Source organism: Dendropsophus ebraccatus, chromosome 7 (genome assembly GCF_027789765.1).
Source record: "Dendropsophus ebraccatus isolate aDenEbr1 chromosome 7, aDenEbr1.pat, whole genome shotgun sequence".
NCBI lineage: Eukaryota > Metazoa > Chordata > Amphibia > Anura > Hylidae > Dendropsophus > Dendropsophus ebraccatus.
This window is the reverse complement of record NC_091460.1, coordinates 76759562-76785072: the sequence shown is the minus strand read 5'-3', so window position 1 is coordinate 76785072 and position 25511 is coordinate 76759562.

Here is a 25511-nt window from a genome sequence, read left to right as displayed (position 1 = left end):
CCAGAGCCTGAGGTCTCTTCATCAGATAAAGTGCAGATCAGTGGCGTAGCCACTGTGGTGACCCGCGGGGCCCCCCGATCAATCACTCTTGTGACCGCAAGCATTGTTTTGCTTGCGGTCACAAGAGTCTGGCTCCGTCTTTCCCACGGCTGCTGTGCGGCTGCCGGGGGTGTCGCGTCTTACCCCCGGCAGCGCGCGCATCCCAGAACTCCCTGCGCACCTTGGGCCCTGACTTCCGGTTTCCGGCGCGCAGGGAGTTCTGGGATGCGCGCGCTGCCGGGGATAAGAAGCGACACCCCCGGCAGCCGCGCAGCAGCCGGGGACAGATCGAAGGAGTGAGAATCAACGTGGGAGCTCGTTGTCAGGTGAGTTAAGTTTTGTTTTTTTTATCAGCCTGTACGGGTGGGGGGAAAGGAGGGGGCATCTATGAGGGTGGGGGGAAAGGAGGGGGGCATCTATGAGGGTGGGGGGAAAGGAGGGGGGCATCTATGAGGGTGGGGGGAAAGAGGGGGGCATCTATGAGGGTGGGGGGAAAGGAGGGGGGCATCTATGAGGGTGGGGGGGAAGGAGGGGGGCATCTATGAGGGTGGGGGGAAAGGAGGGGGGCATCTATGAGGGTGGGGGGGAAGGAGGGGGGCATCTATGAGGGTGGGGGGGAAGGAGGGGGGCATCTATGAGGGTGGGGGGGAAGGAGGGGGGCATTTATGAGGGTGGGGGGAAAGAGGGGGCATCTATGAGGGTGGGGGGGGGGAAAGGGGACCATCTATAAGGGAGGGAGGAAGGGGACCATCTATAAAGGGGGGAAAGGGGACCATCTATAAGGGAGGGGGGGAAAGGGGACCATCTATAAGGGAGGGGGGGAAAGGGGACCATCTATAAGGGAGGGGGGGAAAGGGGACCATCTATAAGGGAGGGGGGGAAGGGGACCATCTATAAGGGAGGGGGGGGAAGGGGACCATCTATAAGGGAGGGGGGGGGAAGGGGACCATCTATAAGGGAGGGTGGGGGGAGAGGGGGCCATCTATAAGGGAGGGTGGGGGGAGAGGGGACCATCCATAAGGGAGGGTGAGGAGAGAGGGGCCATCTATAAGGGAGGGGGTAGAGGGGGCCATCTATAAGGGAGGGGGTAGAGGGGGCCATCTATAAGGGAGGGGGTAGAGGGGGCCATCTATTTGGGGGGGGCAACATAGGGGGAGAGGGAATACACAGAGGGGGCATATATTATTAGGAGGTCACATAGAGTCAGGGCTACCCACTAAAGGAGTGTGTAAAGGGGACAGTACAGATGTGCAGTGTGTAGAGAGATGGAGATGGTGTCAGAGTGTGGAGCCTAATATATCTGTCTGGCAGATTCTGTGGATTCGTGGCTCGGAGAAGTTCTCATAACGGCCCAGTGCAGATGGAGAAGATGAAAAGGAAAGAACTCCGATCAGAAAAAACGTCTCCTGTGAGTCACCTGATATAACTGCACAGTAATGTATATGGTGTATAGAGCCTGTGTAGAGCTGGGGCCACCTCTATATGACTGGATGAGGTGATTTAGTATACTGGATTTGGTCAGTAACAATATGGTGGTGATGGTAGTGGTTGTGGTGTGGCGGTAATGTTTCCTCCCTATATACTGGTATTACTGGTAATATTGGTCTCAGTATACAGGATTTGGTCGGTAACAGTATGGCGGTAATAGGTAATATCTGTCTTGGTGTGTGTGTGTGTATGTATATATATATATATATATATATATACATACAGTGGTACCTTGGTTTAAGAGTAACTTCGTTTAAGAGCGTTTTGGTTTAAGAGCTCACAGTTTTTCAAAATTGTGACTTGGTTTAAGAGCATTGCTTTGGTTTAAGAACTTCCTGTATTGGGTGGGAGAGCGAGTGGAGAAGGGGCATGGCCTGCATAGCGGGGTCTACAGCACTGTACTCTAAACACCTTCCAAATCATAGCAGATCCCCTTCAGGCTGGGGCTTACATCAGGGGACAGGACTGTGGGGGTAATCTCTCCATAGCTCTCTCCCCGGACAGAGAGTGCTGCATGTATGTGCCCACATCTGCCCTGCTCATTCCTTCCTGCTCCCTGCAGTCTCTGGCTGCCCTTGTGTTTCCCATCCTCTCCATTACTGTACAGTACAGAATAATAAATATATTTGGGGTGTGGAACCAATTGTCTGCATTTACATGATTTCTTATAGGAAAATTTGCTTTGGTTTAAGAGTGGATTTGGATTACAAGCACGGTCCTGGAACGAATTATGCTCATAATCCAAGGCACCACTGTGTATATATATATATATATATATATATATATATACACGCACACAACAATAGCATCACTTGGTCGTGAAAAGGGGGGGGGGGGGGCCCAAGTTGGCCTCTCGCACCAGGGCCCAGGAGACATTAGCTACGCCCCTGGTGCAGATATATGCACTATATCTGGTAAAGATAGCTAAGGCTCTGGAAACACGTTATATTTGTGCTTACTTCAATAAACAACTTTTGTTTTTTTGCATCCTAAACAACTACTCCTGTGAAGTTGTTGAAGGCAGAGCTGAAATAGAGAACTGGTGCGCTTTTTTCTTTTTATCAATGGAGTGGAGCCCCATTTATACTGTGACAATAAGAAAGTAATTATTTATTTATTTTTTAAACTATTACTTATTTATAATAATAATAATAATAATAATTATTATTATTATTATTATTATTATTATTATTATTATTATTATGTATTTTTTATTTATTTATTTTCTTTTTCTCCATGGATACTTTATTAATTTATTTACTTAGAACAACATATGTATGTCAATAATATCCTGTTCCCTTTGGTGGGTCCAACTGATCATGATAAATGGTTGGGGAGGTCACTGGAGGGATCGGGAGAGGTGCAAGTGGCTCCAGAAAAATTGTAATAAAAAGTGATAAAAAAAAGTTTTAATTTTTTAAAAGCCATCAAATAAAATAAAAGTTACATATCGTTGTAATCGTACTAACTTGAGGAACAAGTATAACAAGTCAGTTTTACCCTGGGGTGAACAGCGTAAACACCCCCCCCCCCCCAAATAAAACAAAATAGTGTTTTATTTTATTTTCAAAATAAGGGCTCATGTGGGTCTCTAGGTGAAAAAATGCAAGTGCAATGGCCTTTTAAGCACAAGAAGGAAAAAACGAAAGCACAAAAATGGAAATAGGCTCTGTCCTTAAGGGGTTAAACAAACTGCCTGCATGAGAGATATTTAGTATTTTGTAGAGGAGAGACATTTGAATATAATGTGTATGAGTACATGTGTGAACATGTAGTGCATTTGCTGTGATAAATTTACAAAGAAAGATTGTGTTCACATGACGTTTTTTCAGGCTGTTGTTTAGTACTTAAGCAATGGCAATTGTTTTAAATATTAAATAAAATCTGTGGTTTAGGATGTTTCAGTGCCGTCAGTGCATTTATGGCTGTTGGTACATTATTCTAGTGTGGGTGGACTAATTGGCCTTTGGGTGTGTCTTAATTGAAAAGTCCATTGAATTTATTAGTAAAAATGGTAAAAAGATGGTGAAAAAAAGAAAAATTGTGTGGGAACAACTAAAAAATAACGTCCACTGTTTGCAATAGACGTTTAAAAATAATTGTCATCATGACCATTATTTTGAGTTTTTTCACTAACGGCCGCAATTTAGTGAAAAATCAAATGACATTGCTTTCTACGGAATCCTGGCTGGAGTGTATACACACAGTATACACTCCATCTGGGATTCCATGCAGACGCACTCAAAACTGACATGGCAATATTGAGCTGCTCCGGACGCACTTTACATTGTCTGCAATGGTTAAGTGGAACGCAGGCACACTCGAATGTGCTGCATTCCAATTAAAAAGAAATTAAGTTCATCCGGCATGTGCTGCAGTAACGGCCTAGTTGAACTTTACAGACAGCAGTCGTTCTAATAATGGACTCCATTTTAAAAAGAAAAAGTGGATGCCTTTTCTCTTTTCTTTTACATAGCCTATATCTGCAAAAGCTACAGGATGATCCACAGCTGAAAAGCCAACTAAATTGTGTAGATTTTGATGTGGATTCTCTGTGGAATGAAAAACTGTTAAAAAAAAATAGTAAATCTGTGCTCACCTTACCAATTCCCTAGTGCACCCTGATTCTGCTTCATTCTCCAGCAATGACGTCATCATTGGAGGCAAGAAAACTGAATGAGAAACCAAATAGGAGTCTTTTTTTAGTATTTAAAAATGTATATGCACTTGATGTACAGATAATCCACAACAAAATCCACAAGACAAGGATTTAAAGTGTGCCTGTCATTGGTGAGCTACACTGTCCATCCGAAAGTTTCAGTCTCCATAGATACGAATATGCAATGAGACTGTAATTTATTAATATAAAACTTAATAGGTACACTTAATAGGTCGCTTTATAGCAGCAGAATTGACCCGAAGACCTTGGTAAGCTTTAGATGCTATTGTAACTTCTTGGTGACATCCACTGTACATGTACACTGTACATACTGTACACTCAGAAAGTCACCATTGAAAAAGAAAAACTGTGTGAACAACTAAAAAATAACGTCCGCTGTTTGCAAAAGACGTCCAAAAATTATCATTATTTTGACATCTGCCCAGACAACGTCCATCATTTTATAAACTGTGTGCATTGGACGTCCATCATTCCATAGACTTCCATGCATTGCATTGAAGTAAACTGCATTGCGGCAATAACAGATGTCTTTAAATAAAAAAGGGGGCCTCCTTTTCTCTTTTTTTGAAGTTGTGAAAGTAGCCTAAAGGCGCTATTCCATGGAACGATTATCGTCCATTATGGCCGATAATCATCCCGTGGAATAGAAGGCAACGTCGTTTGTCTTTCAAGCATGTTGAAAAACAAACGACTGTGGTAGCAGCGATCTGCTGCCGCCACTCCGTGGTGCAGAAGCGGCGGCAGCGGACCGCCACTATCTTCTATGGGCTGCCCAGACGATCTAGCGATAACCTGGGCAGCCCCCCCACAGCTCCCCGCGGCCCCTCCTGCACTCACCCGCTCACCGCCGCCGTGTGGAGTAGCAGGGAGCAGGGAACGAGGAGCAAATGAGCACTGATAGCACTTGTTTACTGCTCACTGTTGGCCCGTGGAATACGGAATTTTTTCTTAGCAGTAGCAGCAGAGGAACAGTATTAGTTGTGATACTATAGTTATAGAATTACTTTTATTTTATATAGCCTTTTGGTCTCTCCTGTCTATCTCAGATTTCATTTGCCTTCTTATGGGAGTTTATGTAATAACCAAATCCTATTCATGAGCCCACTGCTTCATAAATTCATCTGATCATATAACCATATATTTCTGTCTGCCATATGGAACGCTTACATTTGCTGTCACATTGCTTACCTTGTTACATAATGTCATTCATTATACTCTGACAATGATCATGCTGCACACATAACGCAATGGCCCCATATGATACAGCTTGACTCGGAAAGATATTTACAGAGTGTCTACAAGGCAAATACAGTGCTAAAGCTCTTAACATAAAGTGTTACCAAATGTTTTAATAATGTTTTCCAATTCATTTCCTATGTTCCTGCAGGAGACTTGTCGAAACTCCCTAAATCCTTTTTTGATAGGTAGTAAAAGTAAAAAAATTTTAAAAAAATCATGTGGTGAACATCTGATTCATATATTTGTTGAAAATTAGCAGCTAGGATATATATAAAGAAATTCAAAATGGACACTTTCTATTCATCAGATACTTACTTGGAACACTTGTTTCTAATTTTAGCAATCCTTCCACCTGCACACCAGGGGAGGGATTCTGACAAATGTCAAGAAACAGAAACTTTCATCAGTTACCCGGGATCCCAACAGGATTGTCGTTTGCAATTTTACTTGCTAAATCTCTGTTTCTGTTTATCTGCCTTCTGGGTGCAGTTAACTTTTGCTTTAAGTAAAGTAAATGGCCACCAGGAAAGGAGAAATATCTCTGATCAAAACTGTCACTAGAAAACAACAATAACTCAGTACACTAACTTAGCTGTAAAAAAAACAGCAACATAAATAGATGATCACATTTAACAGTTTATTACTAAGGTGGGACATTTTGTTAAACTGCTTACGTTTTGTGGACATTAACCCCTAGACGACCCTGGACGTAGGGTTACGTCATGGAAGTCTGTCCCCAGACGACCCATGACGTAACCTTACGTCCTGGGTGTTTCTCCCGCTATGAAGCGTGCTCCGGAGCGGAGCGCGCTTCATAGCAGGTGGGGGCCGGCTGCAAACAGCAGCCGGGACCTCACCGGTAATGACACGCTGCAGCGATCGCGCTGCTGCGTGTCATTAACCCCTTAAACGCCGCGGCGCGACCTCGGCGTTTAAGTGTAAGTGACAGGGGGAGTCCCCTGTCACTTACCGATCGGGACCCCCGCAGTGTGACTGCGGGGGTCCTGATCGTTGAAACGGACTGCCTCCATGGGGTCCGATCGGCGATCTGCTACACTGAGCCTGCACAGGCAGGCTCAATGAGCAGATCGCCGATAACACTGATCAATGCTGTGCCTATGGCATAGCAATCATCAGTGTAGAAATCACACAAGTGTATGTAAAAGTCCCCCAAAGGGACTTCAAAAGTGTAAAAAAAAAAAAGTTCAAAACACTAACACACTACCCCAAAACCCCTCCCCCAATAAAAGTCTAAATCACCCCCCTTTCCCATTATATAAATAAAACATATAAAAATAAATAAATAGATAAACGTACGTAATTGTCCGATCTATTAAAATATAACAAGCGTCATTGTGATCGGTAAATGGCGTACACGAAAAGAGGGGAAAAAGTGCGCAGATTACCGATTTTATGTTACATTATATATTTTAAAAAAATCAATAAAAAGTGATCAAAACGTCAGATCTTCACAAATATGGTATTAATAAAAACTAGAGATCATGACGGAAAAAATGACACCACATACAGCCTCATAGGTGAAAAAATAAAACCGTTATAAGCGTCACAATAGGCCCATTTTATTAATATTTAATTGCCAAAAAAAAGGATTTCATTAAAAAATACATATATAACATTAGAGAATCTGTGTAACCTGCATATGGTTGTGTTCGGGCTGACCTATAGAATAATAGTGTCATGTCGCTGTTACCATATAGTGCATTACGTAGACACAGGAACCCCCCAAACGTTACCATATTGCATTCTTTTTTACGATTTCACCTATTTATATCTTCATAAATAATATATTTGGAATTCCATCATACATGTTATGGTAAAATGAATGACGCCATTACACAGTACAACTATTCCTGTAAAAAACAAGCACTTACATGGCCTTGTAGATAGAAAACTGAGAGTGCTAGAGCTCTTAGAAGGGGAGGAGGGGAAAACGAAAACACTAAGATCAAAATTTGCGCGGTCCACTGGGTCATTTTGGGCCTGGTCCTCAAAGGGTTAAAGTGTCACCATCGTTAATTTTTTTTTTTTTTTTTTTGCAGAAATCAATAGTCCAGATTTTAAGAAACGTTGTAATTGGGTTTATTAGCCGAATATGCCATTATCTGCATGTAAAAAGCCTTTTCCGAGGCCCACCCCTCCTCTCCTTTCTGCTGTCCACTCCTCAGAATCAGGAAATCTCGACTCTTTTTTTCATCTCTTTCATCAGTGGGATCCTGTCTGGTCTATGAAGAGGGGTGGGGGGAGGGGGAAGGAGGGAGATTAGCAGGCAGCAGAGAGCTGAGAACAAAGGATTGCTCAGCAGGGGAGCTATTCAGAGCCCTAATTAGTGGTCAGATAGCTCCATAGTGCCTGTCAGAAGAGAGAGCCCGCCATGTGAATGTAAATGAACTCTTTGTTGTCCTGTTTTTGCTGCCTTTACTTTCTCTCTCCATAGGAGAACAATGAAGACAGGGGGGAGAGCTTCAAACTGCTTTTTAATGATAAAAATGCATTTTTCGGCTAATAAACCCAATTACAAAGTTTCTTAAAATCGCCTGTACTATTGATTTCTGCAATAAAAATTTTAACGACAGTGACACTTTAACCCTTTGAGGACCAGGCCCAAAATGACCCAGTGGACCGCGCAAATTTTGATCTTAGTGTTTCCGTTTTTCCCTCCTCCCCTTCTAAGAGCTCCAGCACTCTCAGTTTTCTATCTACAAGCCATGTAAGGGCTTATTTGTTACAGGAATAGTTGTACTGTGTAATGGCGTCTTTCATTTTACCATAACATGTATGATGGAATCCCAAATATATTATTTATGAAGATATAAATTGGTGAAATCGCAAAAAAGAATGCAATATGGTAACGTTTGGTGGGTTCCTGTGTCTATGTAATGCACTATATGGTAAAAGCCACATTATACAATTACTCTATAGGTCAGTACGAACACAACCATATGCAGGTTTACGCAGATTCTCTAATGTTATATATTTTTTTTAAATGAAATCCTTTTTTTGGCAATTAATTATAAATAAAATGGGACTATTGTGACGCTTATAACGGTTTTATTTTTTCACCTACGGGGCTGTATGGGGTGTCATTTTTTCCGCCATGATCTCTAGTTTTTATTAATACCATATTTGTGAAGATCGGACGTTTTGATCACTTTTTATAACATTTTTTTTATATATAATGTAACATAAAATCGGTAATCCGCGCACTTTTTTCCCTCTTTTCGTGTACGCTGTTTACCGTTCGCAATGACGCTTGTTATATTTTAATAGATCGGACAATTACGCACGCTACGGTATATTATATGTTTATCTATTTATTTATTTTTATATGTTTTATTTATATAATGGGAAAGGGGGGTGATTTCAACTTTTATTGGGGGAGGGGTTTTGGGGTAGTGTAATAGTGTTTGGAACTTTTTTTTTTTTACACATTTGAAGTCCCTTTGGGGGACTTTTACATAGATTAGTTTGATTTCTACACTGATGAATGCTATGCCATAGGCATAGCATTGATCAGTGTTATCGGCGATCTGCTCATTGAGCCTGCCTGTGCAGGCTTAGAGTAGCAGATCGCCGATCGGACCGCACGGAGGCAGGTAAGAGACCTCCGGCGGCCCGTTTTACCGATCGGGACCCCCGCAGTCACACTGCGGGGGTCCCGATCGGTAAGTGACAGGGGACTCCCCCTGTCACTTACACTTAAACGTCGCGGTCGCGCCGCGATCGCGGCGTTTAAGGAGTTAATGACACGCGGCAGCGCGATCGCTGCAGCGTGTCATTACCGGTGAGGTCCCGGCTGCTGATTGCAGCCGGCCCCCACCTGCTGTGAAGCGCGCTCCGCTCCGGAGCATGCTTCATAGCGGGAGAAACACCCAGGGCGTACAGTTACGCCCTAGGTCGTCTGGGGACAGACTTCCATGGCGTAACTATACGCCCTGGGTCGTCTAGGGGTTAAGGCTATGTTTACACAACGTAAGTTTTGTACTAATAACGGCCATTGTTGTCGATTAGCAACAGCGGCTGTGATTAATACAAAACTTATGTTTTACTGCAGTCAGAGGGAATCCCGGCCGGAGTGTATACACAAAGTATACGCTCCGCCTGGGATCCCTAGCAGCCGCACGAAAAACTGACATGTTAGTTTTGTGTGGCCGCTATTCATTGAATAGCGGCCGCACAAGCCTCACAGGTCACCAAGTGGAGAGTGCACCTCCGGTGAATTGGGGTTCGGGTGCACATGGATGCGCCCACATCCTAATTCAACAGAATTGAAGTTTTTCCTCCCTGTGTTTAAAAGGCCATAGTGCTTGCATTGTTTTAGCTACAGACGCACATGAGCCTTCATTTTTTTAGACACAAATTGTACTTTTCAATGACAGACCATACCCCCGCCCCCCCCCCCCCCCCCCCCCCAAAAAAAAATGAATAAAAATAATTAAATTTGGGGTGGTTCCTGTTCACCCTACGCAACTTGTATAACTTTTATTTTTTAAGGCCTTTAAAAATTAAAACTTTTTTTTTTTAAAACTAAATGTTACTGAAATTGCTCTATTACCATCCTTATAACGCTTTTATCCTTTGGTCTATGGGGTTCTTTGAGGTGTCATTATTTCACCACGATCTGTGCTTTGTATTGGTACATTGATTGCGCATATGCAACTTTTTGATCATTTTTTATTACATTTTTTCTAGATTTGATGTGACTAAGCATTAGCAATTTCGCTCTTTGCCATTTTTTTGCACTTATGCCGCTTACTGTGCGTAATCAGGAATGTGATAATTTAATAGTTTGGGTGATTACGCACAGGGAAATGCCAAATATGTGTATTTATTTTTATTTATAAAATGGGAAAAGGTGGGTGATTTAAACTTAGGGGAGGGGATTTTTTTTATTAATGAAAAAACTTTATCTTCTTTATCTAATTCAGCTACACTGATCTCTCATAGAGATCTATGCAGTACATATGTACAGTATAGATCCATAATATCAGTGATGCATTGCTCTGGGCTGCTGAAGCTCAGAGCAATGGATTGCCGAGTCGGGATCAGCAGGGATCAGCAAAGACCGGGCCTGGTAACAAGCAGGGATCATCCCTCTATGATCGCATCGCATGCAGTGAACACAGCAGGGTTCATCTCTTTCACCCTTTCATCTCTTTTGCTATACATTATCACAGTACTACTTTTCTGAAAAAGAGAGCAACACCTTAGTGACATTTGATGGGATTATTATATATATTTTCATAGAGTGGTATAGCGCTATTTCTCCTGGTTGGATATCATGAAATAAGTGCATGGAAGTGCACAGTATTGAAATTAGGAAACTTATAGTTTTTCTTTTTTTTTTTTAAGTAAGCTTTTAATTATTTTTTCACACACGATTTAGTGCTCTTTCTTGTAAACAATTATTATATAGTTATTTAAAATGATATTTGCAATATAAAATAAAGTTATATTATAATACCAATGTCATGTAACCTTTACCTTAAACTGAATATTTGTAGACTTTCTAACTGTCTGTGATGTCTATAATTTCACGTTAAAGGAATTAAATAATTTATTGCAGTAGCAAAATATTGTGATGAATGGCCTCTAAATAATTTATTAGTCTTGTTTAAGATACAATGATAGCATTTCCGCTAGGAGCTCAACTCACAGTTGTGAAACATCAAGTCTCAATATAAACACATTCTGAGCTGCTTGGGCGTAGAGAAAAGAGCAAAGTTCACAGATCACCTATTAAAAGTCCAATAAAAGTGATTTTTAGACCAAACAGATCAGACAGATGATTTTCATCTTCCCAGTAACCAGACATGAGGGCTAGCCTTTTAGTCAGGTGATGATAACATGGATTAGAAGAATCAGATTTAAAAACTCTGGCGGAGATGATTCAGTTCTTCCTACGGTGACAGCAGATTCTGGGAATTGTACTTTTCCAGTAATGCAGCACTTCAAATCAGCCTAAACCTCATCAATCTATACATTTGTAAGCTAAAGTAAAAATAGCTTAGTCACTGTAAGATAATAATCACAAGGTACATTATAAAGGATGGAATGATCACTGAATAATGCTGGTAATAATGCTCATACAACATCGGTTTACTAGTGTTGATAAGGGCAAATGCCCTTAAATATAAGGCAGCTTATGTAGAGTAGTATATAGACTTGTGGATTTTATGTATCATCCAGCACTGATATATTGCACAGAGCCATTTAAATAATACATTCATATAAATCCCTGATTAGCAAGCGATATCATACAGGACAACAATGCCATATGCAGCCTACTGTCCCCACTAAAACTCACAATGAAATTTCTATAAAGCAAATACTGTATGTGTGGTGTCCCACTTGGGGGTTTTCTATTATCCACACCCTTAGTAAAAGTCTGTACTTGTTGTGGTCTTATTGCAGCTTAAGTGTTACTAAAGATGACCACTAGATGTCGCTGTATTGTATAACTGAAGTATTGAAGCTGCACGGCTGAAGTGTCTCAAAGGGTTATTGTATTTGTGTATACCAGATTCTGTGAACCAGTAGGATCTCTTCTTTCTTCTAGCCTATCACCTCTTCCCTTTTGCTCTTCTGTTGCATTCTTTCCACCCAACCACAGAGCATTTCACACGCTGGTTAGGAAGTTAGTCCCTTGGGTGAGGAAGGAATCTTAGTGGGGATTCTGTGGAGAAAGGACGCCACTCATCTAGCTCTCCACAGTGGTTCTGCCTGGGCCGTGGCCCTCTGCCAGGTCTCCCCCTAACAAATCGCAGTCTTAGTCAGTGCGCAGGACGCAGGACAGTCACCTCTTAAAAACTTCTTTCTTGAAGCACCCGAACCCTGCATAATGCAGTGCTAAACCCTTTAGGAGAGGACTACCCAACAGATCACCTCAACCCACGTCATGGACTAGGAGTTAATACAATGCAGGACAGTATCCATTAAAGAGCCAAAGAGCTAGGAACTGATCCGGGTGGAGCAAAGTTACTGGAAAGTCTATGAACTCCATCTCGCAGTGCGAGTGTCAGCCAGGGAACCCTCAGCACTCTGCTCATCCAAGGTGACAGGGTCTGGGGCCTGTGTCACCCATTAGTACGGTTCCACCAAAGCTAGTGGGCATAAGGTGGTGTGAAGACTATAGGAAAAGGTCAATACATAGGCACTTCATAGGTATCAGTAAAAGCATTCAGAACATACCTGTTGCCTGTGTCAGTAGTTTTCTATGTCAAGAAAGAGGGGCCTATTGTTCCCTGGGCCCTAACATGGCACACCTCACTGCGCTGTATGTCAACATCTTTACATAATTAGCAACACGCACTCTGCATATAACACAGTGAATTGTCATGGGAAATGAAAGGCTCTGCCTCCTTGACACTATTCACAGACCGAATAAAGGCCTTTTTTATGGAAATAAAAAAACAGACTCAGGCAATAAAGGTAAGTTCTGATTGCTTTTACTAAAACCTTTCTAGCACTGCCGTCAGTTTGGTTGAGGATCAGGAAGTGACAGATTCGCTTTAACCCCTTGCTCCCTAGCCTGTTTTAGCCTTAATGCCCAGGGCCTATTTTTAAAATCTGACCTGTCTCTCTTTATGTAGTTATAACTTTGTGATGCTTTTAACTATCGCAGTTATTCTGAGATAATTTTTTCGTGACATATTCCTCTTTACTTTGGTTGATACACTCAGTAGTTTTTTGTAAAAAAAAACACATTTGCGCAAAAATTAGATTATTATATTCAAAATTCTCTTTTTCTGAGAAAAATAGTTATGTCACACAAACTAATTATTACTGCAACATCTACGACACGTCTACTTTATGGTGATGTCATTTGGTGAACATCCTTTTACTTGTTAGGATGTTAGAGGGCTTCGAAATTTTGCAGCGATTTTTCAAATTTTCTGGAAAATTTCAAATTCTGATTTTATTAGGAACCAGTTTAGTTCTGAAGTGTATTTGTGGAGCCTGTGTATAAGTTAACCCCATTAATCCCTCCATTGTAAAAAACTGCACCCCTCAAAGTATTCAAAGTAACATTTCATAAGTTCCTTAACCCTTTAGGTGTTTCGCAGAAATTTAAGCAATTTGGAGGGGAAATCCTAAAATGTTCATTTTTTTTTGCAGATATTCCATTTTAATTCATTTCTTTCCTCTAACACAGCAAATACTAACTGAGAAATGGCACTTAATATTTATTCCCCATGTTTCAATGTTTCTAGAAATCCTCCATATGTGGCCGCAGTGCATCACCTGACTCAACCACAGGCTGCAGACATGACAGAGACCTGGAGAATTTTGGGGCCTTTCTTTATTTCAGTTTTTTTTTAGCCATTATACCATGTCACAGAGGCCTTGCGGTACCAAAATATTTGTGTAAGACAAGTTGATGTTTCCATCTGTACCATTCTGGGGGACATGTGACAGCCTGATCATTTTTATAAATTTTTTTATGAGGTGGCACGAATAAAAAACACAATTTAGCTCATAAGAAAAAGATGAGGGCACTCACCGCTTATGTGATCTTCTTTTATTTCAATTCATCTCTTTGCGTGCATAAGTGTTACAGGGCATACTGGGCTTTAGCGTGGACACCAGACACCCACCGGACTCGTAGTGAGCACCGACCAGTGATCACCGGTTTATCTCTGTTCGTCCGTGGGATCCGAAAGTGTGGAAGCCTAGGTTCAGCTGTGTCGGTGGCTATTTGTCTGCTAAGCACAATTTAGCAGCTGTTTTTTGTCATTTTTTTTGTATACCATTAACTATATGTCAGATATGACATGTTATTGTTATTCGTCAGGTCAGTACGATTACAGGGATATCCATTTTATATAGCTTTTGTAATAGTTTATGGCATTTATACTATAAATACTGTTTGTGTTTTGCATATTGTAAGACCTGTACAATTTAAATAATTTCACCAATGGAGTTATGTGAGGGATTTTTTTTGCGGCATAAGCTGACGCTTTTAGCGGTACACCTTTTGGGTTCATGTGACTTTTCGATAGCTTTTTTCTATATTTTTTAGGGGGCGGGATTAACAAAAAAAATTTCATTTTGGTTAGTGTTTTATTTTTTTTATGGAATTAATCGGGCGGTATAATTAATGTAACGGGTTAATAGACGGAGTCATTACGGACGCGGCGATACCAAATATGTGTACTTTATTTATAGGGGACCATTTATAGGTGGGGAATGTGTATATTTATTTATTTATTTTAATTATTTATTTATTCATGTATTTATTTAATTATTTAATTTATTTGTTTTATTAATTAATAAATTATTTATGTGTGTGCATGTGTTTTTTTTTTACTTTTCAGGTACATACATACAGTATAATGCATTACAGCACATGATGAGCGCTGTAATACATCCTATTGTATATTGAATGAGCAGTCAGTGTTACACACTGAATGCTCATTCAGACGATCAGACCCCTGCCTCAGTGCAGAGGCCTGATCGTTGTATATCATAGTAACCCAGACGCATGGGGAAACATCTAGGTTACTATGGTAACCCCCCCCTCATGGGGCGGGGGGAATCTGTGGAGCACTGGAGGGAGCACGGGAGGGAGATTGGAGCGTGGGGGTGGCTGGGAGGGGGAGCAGCACATGGAGGGGAAAGCAGATCCGGGGGTGGGGGGAACAGGACGGGGAGGGAGAGCATAGGGAGGGTGAGCACGGGGGCGCACAGCATACGGAGGGGATCGTGGTGGGGGGGAGCTATCCAGGGGGGAAATGGAGCTGGAGGAAGAATCAGGTAGTGGCGGCAGGAGGAGGCAACATGCCGCAGCCTCCTCCCGCCGCCCGATCTCCTCCATAAGCCACAAATCTCCCCATAGACGCTGCGGTTGCATCGACCACAGTATCTATGGGGTTAACTGCCCGGGGGAGCGCGGCTCCCCTCCGGGCAGTGGCAGCAGGAGGAGGCTGTGTGACACAGCCTCCTCCTGCTTCCCGATCTCACTTAGGGACAGAGGGGGGAGGCAGGGAAAGCATGACGTTTGAGAAATGTCATGTTACAGGAACTGCTTTACATGACGTTTTCCAAACGTCATGTTGCGGCAAAGGGTTAACAAGCATTTTAAAATTTTGCTACATACACAAAACCTATTTCATAATATAATACCTCCATATACCATATATACCAATACACTTCTCAGCACTGAAAATGCAACACCAAGAAGTAAATAAAACTATGGAAGTAACAGGATTGATAGAGTTAATGATATGCTCAGATTACTTGGAAAATTACTTGGAAAACTATCAATGATGTTATTTGTGGTTGTCTGAGGAATGTTTTGACACATTGAATGCACTTGGGCGTGCAAATCATTAAAGCGACTCTTTACCCCCAGTCTGCCCCCCCCCCCCCCAAGCCGCTTATTCCGTCAGATGGCTGCTTTGAATCCAAGATCTGTCCTGCGGTCCGTTTGGCAGGTGATGCAGTCATTGTCCTAAAAAACAACTTTTAAACTTGCAGACCTGTGTCAAATTGGAGTAGTCAAATTGGAGTACCCATGCCCTAGGATTGCGCCCCCCCCCCCCTTCATCATTAGAAATGCCCCTGGGCAGGATTTTTCCATTTTATCACCTGTCTGAACACTGTACAGGTGCCCTAACAATCTAGCACCTGTGCAGTGTTCAGACAGGTGATGAATAGGAGAAATTTTTAAAGGGGCATTCCTAATAGTGAAGAGAGCAGGGAGGAGGGACGGAGAGGCGGTACAAGCCTAGGGCATGGGTACTCTAGGCCACGGCAATTTCACACAGCGCTGCAAGTTTAAAAGCTGTTTTTTAGGACAATAACTGCATCACCTACCGAACTGACCCCAGGACACTATCTGACAGTACAAGCGGTTTTGGAAGGGGAGGGAGGTGTTCCACATTGTGGGTACAGAGTCGTTTATACGATCTTATGCTAGCAGCTCCCTGTGCAATTGCCAACCAATGCGCTCAATGGGAGACAAGTCTGAAGACACTGCAGGCCATGGTAGCATGTTTTTGCAAAATGTCAGTGTAGTGCAAAAAATTTAAATTTAAATTTATGCTCCTCAATGTTGGCAAGAAAGACAAGCCATAAGGTTATGCAAGTCAAGATAGTAGCAAGTGTCACTAAGATATGCATATTGTCACATTTGTAAGGTCCATTCTATGGCATCTGGATAAAACTTTTTCAGTCAGATAAAACAGGTTCAGTAACTGCCCAGGGTTACATTGTTTTAGTTGTGGAACCAGTGGTACAGACATTTCTCCAACTGCCAGCGACGGATCTTGAGGATTTACATGTCTAAGTGCATTCAGTATGGCAGAACATTTTTTTCTTTAAACATTTGCAATCTAGGTGCCATATTTATTGTTCATGCTGGCCTAGGCATTGTGACCAAATTTGCCCTCTTTAGAGCATGTTCCCATGTGACATGCATGCTCCAGATTTTCCAAAGCATAAAATCCACATAATTTCTTCAGATAAATCTTTAGCGGCAAATCTTAATTAAAACATCCTCTCAAAAGATTTTTCTTATTGTACATACAGTCCAGAGTCAGAGAGGTGGATTAGCCCTGGCTGGAACACCAGCAGGACTTATAGTGACATTTTAGTGTTTTTAATGTAGAGCAGTATTTGGGGTGTTGTCTCCCTCATTTTACTACTCCTGTACATTCATTTATTTATGTGATATTTTGTATCTATGTCAGTGTTATAATAAAGATTTTTGTGATGTGCTACCCTTTTTTGTGCATATGCTGTTTTTCTTTTGAGAGGATGATGTACTACTTATATGCATTGGTTTAGCACTCCATGATTATTAGTGGTGCCCAATGGCTTTATATATATATATATATATATATATATATATATATATATATATATATATATAATCTTAATTAAAAGGCACGGATTTGGGTGTTAATCTGCTGCAAATCTGGGATGCACCCTTGACGTACGCCACAGAAAAGGCACAGATTTCCGTGCAAACCACCCAGTAAAGTGGGGAGGAAGTGTGGCACCTAATTTATCATGTTAGGTGTAAATCATGGTATGAATCTACAACTGCTCTGGAGCAGGTGTAGATTTCGGCATCTACCGAATTTCTACCGAGGTGGGTGCCTCTTAGTAACTTCGTCAGGTTGAAAACAGACCAACAGATGAGTACAGGAGAGCAAAAGGGGGGCCTGTGTTTAACCGCAGCCATCAGTGAAGATGCAGGCAGGCTGCATCTTCTGGGTGGTGGGGCCTGTCACTTCAATGAGTGGCGTATCTGGCTTAAAAATTGGATGCTGGGCGGCTCCATCAGATGTTGGCAGCTTATGATCAGTTAACTGCTCTGTGGTCTATTAGGCTACTAATGTCTAATGTAGCTGCTCAGTTCCAACACAGTACCTACCCTCTTCCTGGTTTGTGTTGATGCCCCTGCATAAATTGCAGAATTTAAAAGTACATGAATACATTTTTATTTGTAAGGTGCCGCCCTAGGCACCTGGTGGTAAACAATGCCCTGTGCATATCACTAACATGTCTACCAATCCTGTGATTTTCATATTTCCCCAACTTTTCTTTATTGATGTTGCAATTTCAGGCTATGTTCACACAGAGTAAAAGTACAGCCGTTGTTGCAATCGGCAACAACGGGCATACTTTGTACGCCTAGCAACACTGCATGCTCTTCTATAGGATCCCGTACGGAGCGTATACACATAGTATATGCTCCGGCCGGGATCCCATATGGTGCCGCAAACAACTGAAACTGACATGTCAGTTTCCTGCGGCTGCAAATCAGTGAATTGTGGCCGCAGAAAGCCCTGTCAGTTCGCAGAATGAAGCAAGCGGCTCCGGCTGTAAGGAGTTCTGATGCGCGTGCGCGCTGATGCGCCCGCATCAGAACACTGTGGCCGGGATGATCTTTTCAGAGACCGGACGCTTCTATACCCCATGTGAACATGGCCTCAAGGTTGCTGAGGTGTGTTATATACAAAAAATATCTGTTAAAAGGTTAATTAAAATTGCTGTTGACAGGAGATATGTTATATTGTTCTCTGCTTTATTGATAACAGACAGCAATAGATGAAGTTGAAAAAATTATAATTGTGGCGACCAGAAAAACCATTGCTGAAATGTATCTTATTCATTGTATTCTATTGCTTCTTAAACATTGAATGTGTTCAGATAATAACACTACAGACCTCATTAGTAAAAGCTATTCCATAAACCCCTGCTACACTAATGTAAAGATGTTTCCAAGACGTGGGATTTGCACTTGACACAAATCACACCAAAGAAGGACAAAATATGCCTGGCATCTTTATTACATGGATTATTATCAATTGAGTACATAGTTGACATTGCCAAATTAATTTCACTTAAGGCAGCTAAGTGGTCTTGAACTCTAGTACTGTAGGTGAAAAGCTGACGTTTTATCAGCTAAAGTATTCTTGCCTCTCTATTACACTCCTTCAGAGCAGCCACATCTAAGTAATGTGTCACTTTACAAATATAACAAAATCTCAAGTTGCTAGAGTCATTTTTGCACACACCATGTAACTCCTTAAAGGGCAAATGTGCTTTTTGGGGAAATGTGATTTATTTTTTATAGGTTTGCCTAAGAGAACAGAGGTATTGTTTAGTGAAAAACAGACTTGTGGCTTAAAGGGAATCTGTCAGCTCCTGGGCCCTACCTAAGGTGCTGACAGTGTGCTGTAGCTGGCAGTCCCCTTGTGCATTATACCTTTTGGTAATTTATCCGTGCAGTGGATTATGCACAATTCTACTGTTATAAAGAGTCAAACAGGAGTTGTTTGTGCCACACTCTGGCACCCCTCACCGCTCCTTCCTCCTCCCTCCTCTTCATGAATTATCAGGGCTGCCCAGCCTCCTGCTCACTCAGCTGTCAGCCAGTGTCTCTGATTGCAGATCAGTCCTCTGTTGGCAGGTTATGTCTGAAAGAAACACTTGGATATAGTTGAATCTCTGAGCCCAAATATGTAGGAGGTGTGGTCTGTGGTCTAGGGGTAACTTACCTGTCTAGGGACCTGCCAGATGATCATTCTTTGGTTTAAATCCCCTGATGAAAATGACATTTTTTTCTTTTTTTTTCTTCTCGTTATTGTATCATTTTTAATGTTCACACTCAGTATTTTTACTCAGTATTTTGGTCAGTATTTTGCAACCAAAACTAGGAGTAGGTTGAAAACACAGAAAGGCTATGGTCACACACTGTTAAAATTTAGATAATGGCGGCCATTTAATGGTAAATAACGGCGGTTCTTTTAGAATAGCGGTATTATTAAATCCTACCAAATTTTAAAAGTCTTCAGTTTACCTGTTACCAGCAGAAGTTTATTTAAAGGGAAAGTGACCAGACCAGCTAACTCTCAGGCTAAGTCATTTGCACCTTGTTATAAAGGTACTTTATACTGTCTTTAAAGAACTATTTAGTAAAATTGCAGATGTCCAGATATACAGATTACCAGTATAACGGCGGCCACCGGTAACAGACATTGCCAGCACAGCTGAACGCTTTCATCTCTTCTCACCGTGAATCCACGGTGAGAGGAGATAAAAACATGTCCCCTCCCTGTCTCCAGAATTAACCCTAGTGACCACTGACCCTCCCCTTCCTGGGCGGCCATCTGATCCAAGAAGGCCGCCGCCATCACTGTGAACAGACTCTGTGATGGATTCCTAAAAATGATCAAAGCTCCATGGGGCAATGATCGGGGACCACCCGGTGTGGTCCCAGTACAAGCGATCAGCGGTATATGCTATATACTGCTTATCGCTTGTTCCAAATGGTGCCGACACTTTTTTACCCCTGTCACCAAAGTCAAGTGACCCGGATTACCTGAAACCACCCCAGATTACCTGTAACCACCCTAGATTACCTGTAACCACCCCAGATTGCCCATCACCTGCCCAGATTACCTGTAACCACCCCAGATTACCTGTAACCACCCCAGATTGCCCATCACCTCCCCAGATTGTCTTTAACCACCCCAGATTGCCCATCACCACCCCAGATTGCTCGTCACCTCCCCAGATTGCCTGTAACCCCCCAGATAGCCCGTAACCATCCCAGACAGTCCGTAGCATCACAGAGAGCCCGGAGCCATCCCAGACAGCCCGTAACCATCCCAGACAGCCCATAGCCATCCCAGACAGCCCAAAGCCATCCCAGACAGCCCGTAACCATCGCAGACAGCCCGTAACCACCACAGATTGCCTGTATCCACCCCAAATTGCCCATCACCACCCCAGATTGCTCGTCACCTCCCCAGATTGCCTGTAACCCCCCCAGATAGCCCGTAACCATCCCAGACAGCCCATAGCCATCCCAGACAGCCCGTAGCCATCCCAGACAGCCCGTAAACATCGCAGACAGCCCGTAACCATCGCAGACAGCCCGTAACCACCACAGATTGCCTGTATCCACCCCAAATTGCCCACCACCACCCCAGATTGCTCGTCACCTCCCCAAATTGCCTGTAACCCCCCCAGATAGCCCGTAACCATCCCAGACAGCCCATAGCCATCCCAGACAGCCCGTAGCCATCCCAGACAGCCCGTAAACATCGCAGACAGCCTGTAACCATCGCAGACAGCCCGTAACCATCGCAGACAGCCCGTAACCACCACAGATTGCCTGTATCCACCCCAAATTGCCCATCACCACCCCAGATTGCTCGTCACCTTCCCAGATTGCCTGTAACCCCCCAGATAGCCTGTAACCATCCCAGACAGCCCATAGCCATCCCAGACAGCCCGTAGCCATCCCAGACAGCCCGTAAACATCGCAGACAGCCCGTAACCATCGCAGACAGCTGGTAACCATCGCAGACAGCCCGTAACCATCGCAGACAGCCCGTAACCACCACAGATTGCCCATATCCACCACAGATTGCCACAGACTGCCCGTAACCACCCAAGATTGCTCGCAACCACCCCAGATTGCTCGCAACCACCCCAGATTGCCCGTCACCTCCCCAGATTGCCCGTCACCTCCCCAGATTGCCCGTCACCTCCCCAGATTGCCCGTCCCCTCCCCAGATTGCCCGTCCCCTCCCCAGATTGCCCTTCGCCTCCCCAGATTGCCCGTCACCTCCCCAGATTGCCCGTCGCCTCCCCAGATTGCCAGTCGCCTCCCCAGATTGCCCGTCGCCTCCCCAGTTTGCCCGTTGCCACCCCATTTTGCCCGTTGCCACCCCAGATAGCCAGTTAACACCACCAGATTGCCCGTTACCACCCCAGATAGCCAGTGAACACCCCCAGATAGCCAGTATACACCCCCAGATTGCCCGTAACTACCCCAGATTGCCCGTAACCAACCCAGATTGGCACAGACTGCTCGTAACCACCCCAGATTGCCCATAACCACACCAGATTGCCTGTCGCAACCTCAGATAGCCAGTAAACACCCCGAGATTGTCCATTACCACCCCAGATAACCAGTAACCCACCCACATATTGCCTGTAACTTAAATGACACTCTTTCTCTTCTGAGCCCTGCTGTGTGCTCATACAGTGGTTTATGCCCACATATGGGGTACCATTGTACTCAGGAGAAGCTCCGTTACAAATGTTGTGGTGCTTTTTCTCCCCTGTTCCTAGTTAAATTGAAAAATTTCAAACTAGACAAACATGTTATTGGAAAAATTCAATTTTTTTCTTTTTTACTGTCTAGTTTTGAATACTTCCCTCCAATAACTGTGGGGTCAAAATTCTCACCACACCCCAAGATGAATTCTTTGAGGGGTGCACTTTCCTAAATGGGGTGACTTTTGGGGGGTTCTATTCTGCAGACATTACAGGGGCACTGCAAACGCACCTAGCGCTCAGAAACTTCTTCAGAAAAATCATGCACTGAAAATGCTAATTGGCGCTTCCTTCCTTCTGAGGCCTGCTGTGTGCCCATACATACAAACATGTTATTGGAAAAATTAAATTTTTTCATTTTTACTGTCTTCTTTTGAATACGTTCCTCTAATACCTGTAGGGTCAAGATGGTCACCACACCCCAAGATGTATTCTTTGAGGGGTGTACTTTCCAAAATAGGTTGATTTTTAGGGGGGGTTCTATTCTGCTGACACTACAGGGGCTCTACAAAAGCACCTGGCGCTCAGAGTCCCACTGTGTGCCCATACAGTGGTTTATGCCCACATATGGGGTACCGTTGTACTCAGTAGAACCTGCGTTACAAAACTTGGGGTGCATTTTCTCTCATGCTTATTATGAAAATGAGATACTTTAATCTTAACAAATATATTATTGGAAAATTTTTATTTTCCTTTTTTTCTGGCCTAATTGTGAATACTTTCCTCCAGCCCCTGTAGGGATAAAATGCTCATTATACCCCTAGATTAATTCTTTAAGGTGTCTAGTTTCCAAAATGGGGTCGCTTATGGGGGGTGTCCAGTATACAAGCCTCCTAAATGAACTTAAAAAAAGAACTAGTCCCTAAAAAAAAAACAGTTTTGGAAATTTCATGAAAATTTGATAATTTGCTGGTACATTTCTAAGGCCCGTAACACCCTAAGAAAGTGAAATATGTTTACGAAATGAAGCCAGAATAAAGAGGACATATTGATAATGTGACTTGCGAACTAATTTTTGTCATGTGACTTTCTTTTTTTAGAAGCAAAGAATTTCAAAGTTCATAAAGTGCAAATTTTTCATTATATTTTGATGTTTTTCTCAAAAAACACACAAGACAGTGACCAAATTTTGCCACTAACATAAAGTACCATATGTTTCGAAAAAACAATCTCAGAATCGCTAGCATACGTTAAAGCCTCACTGAGCTATAAGCGCATAAAGTGAGACAGGTCAGATTTTGAAAAATGAGCCTGGTCATTAAGGTCCAAATAGGCTTGGTCCCTAAGGGGTTAAAGGTGTGAGGAAACAATGGTAGATGCAGCACATGTTTTCTGGGATTATCCTGAAATCAAGGAGTATTGGGGAAAGTGGCAGGGAAAGCTGGAGAGAGAATTGCTCCCTCCCCTTTAATAGCAGTACTGGGAGAGGATGTTGACCTAAAAAAAAATCTAGGAGAGGAACAATATTAACAGGATGTTCTTTGTACCATGCTGGGTAATATTTAAGAAATGGGTATCTCCCTACCATAGAAGAATGGAGAGCCCAAGTCAGCTTAATAGAGAAATAGGAATAGAGAGGAAGGGGAAGTTAGAAACGTTGGTCTTCTTTTCCCACCAGCACCAAGGAAAAGGGGGTTTAGGTATAAAAAGTGTACATTGTAGGAATAATTTATGTTGACAAGTGTTGTAAATTTAATAAAGAATAAAACAAAGAAAAAAAAAACTCATACTATCAAAGTTAGCAGTTTCCCTCTTTTTCTATAAAATAGGTATGGCCACACTAAAATTTTAGCAAATATCTAGAATGCCTACAGTGTAGCTATGTTACACTACGTTTAAAACACTGAAGACTGACACTTTTCCTATTTAAAAAGACGTCTGTTATTGCTGCAATTTAATTGATTTCAATGCAATGCATTGAAGTCAAAGGAATGACGGACGTCCAATGCACACAGTGTATTAAATTACAGACGTTGCCTGCGCAGACGTCAAAATAATGATCATGACAATTATTTGCGGGTGTCTTTTGCAAATACCGGACGTTATTTTTTAGTTGTTCACACATAGATTTTATTTTTTCACCATCCTCTCTCTGTTTTTACTATTAAATTCAATGGACTTCTCAATTAAAGACACACCCAAAGGCCAATTGGTCCACCTAAAGTAAAAAAAATGTACCAACACCCGTCACTGCACTGACAGGCAGCCAAAATGCCAAATATTATACATTATTTTGAACTCAAAATGACGGATGTCATTTTTCTTTTAAAAAACAGAGAGGAAAAAATTTAGTGTGAACATTGCCTAGCTCTGCATTGTGACCAAGTACCATGATACACAGCAGTGTTTCTCCACTTTAGTTCTTAAGTACGCCAAACAAGTAAACTATCTAGTGTTTTGTTAGTATCTTGCAGATGTTATAATTATTTTCAGTGCATTAAAAAGTTTTTTCTAAGAAAACCTGACCTGTTCAGCGTTCTTGATCACTAGAGCTGGGAATCACTGTTTAAGAGCTTTAATGAGGCAAGAGTTACAGAATGAGTATACAGGAAGTAATCAAGTATCCTCCAGGAAACTCTATATATAAAGAGGATTTCCTCATAATCTTTGTTGTTTTCAGGGATATCTTACCAGATTGTAATATATGTTATGTAAAGCAGAAGACATCTAAAGGATTAGTGTGTGTATACAAATATGAAAGAGGTGAGAGAGGCTATACAAATTCTCCTCTGCTCTGATTCTTCACATAGAAATCCCTTTTATATTGCTTTAAATCTTCAGCTGGTTGAATCCACTGCTTATGGTAACATATAACTCATATATGTAGATAACATTTTATAAGAGTTGAAATTAGAGATGAGCGAACCTCGAGCATGCTCGAGTCCATCTGAACCTGAACGTTTGTCATTTGATTAGCGGTGGCTGCTGAAGTTGGATAAAGCTCTAAGGCTATGTGGAAAACATGGATATAGTCATTGGCTGTATCCATGTTTTCCAGACAAACTTAGAGCTTTATCCAACTTCAGCAGCCACCGCTAATCAAATGCCGAACGTTCGGGTTCGGATGGACTCGAACCCGAACCCGTTCCGCTCATCTCTAGTTGAAATTATTATCATTAGTCATCAAAAATGACAGTTTATTTTCCTTTTTGTAATAGTTATACATTAATAACAATACTAAAGCAACATTCAAATAACAATAAATATTTATCAAACAGTAGTAATTAGATGGTCGTGTATATCCGGTTCTAATTACATACAAACAATTTTGACCTTTTTCAATAATGACACAGTTGTGGCCGGTAGCAGCGTCTCAAAGGTGTTTAGGGTCACTTGGGCACTTGTCACGGTAGCCTGGAGTGGTGTTAGACCCACCCCGGACTGTCACACCACAGAAAGAGAGAATAGCCCAAGTATACAGTGGTGTGAAGGTACAGGTGCTTAAAGAGTAAACCAGAGTTCA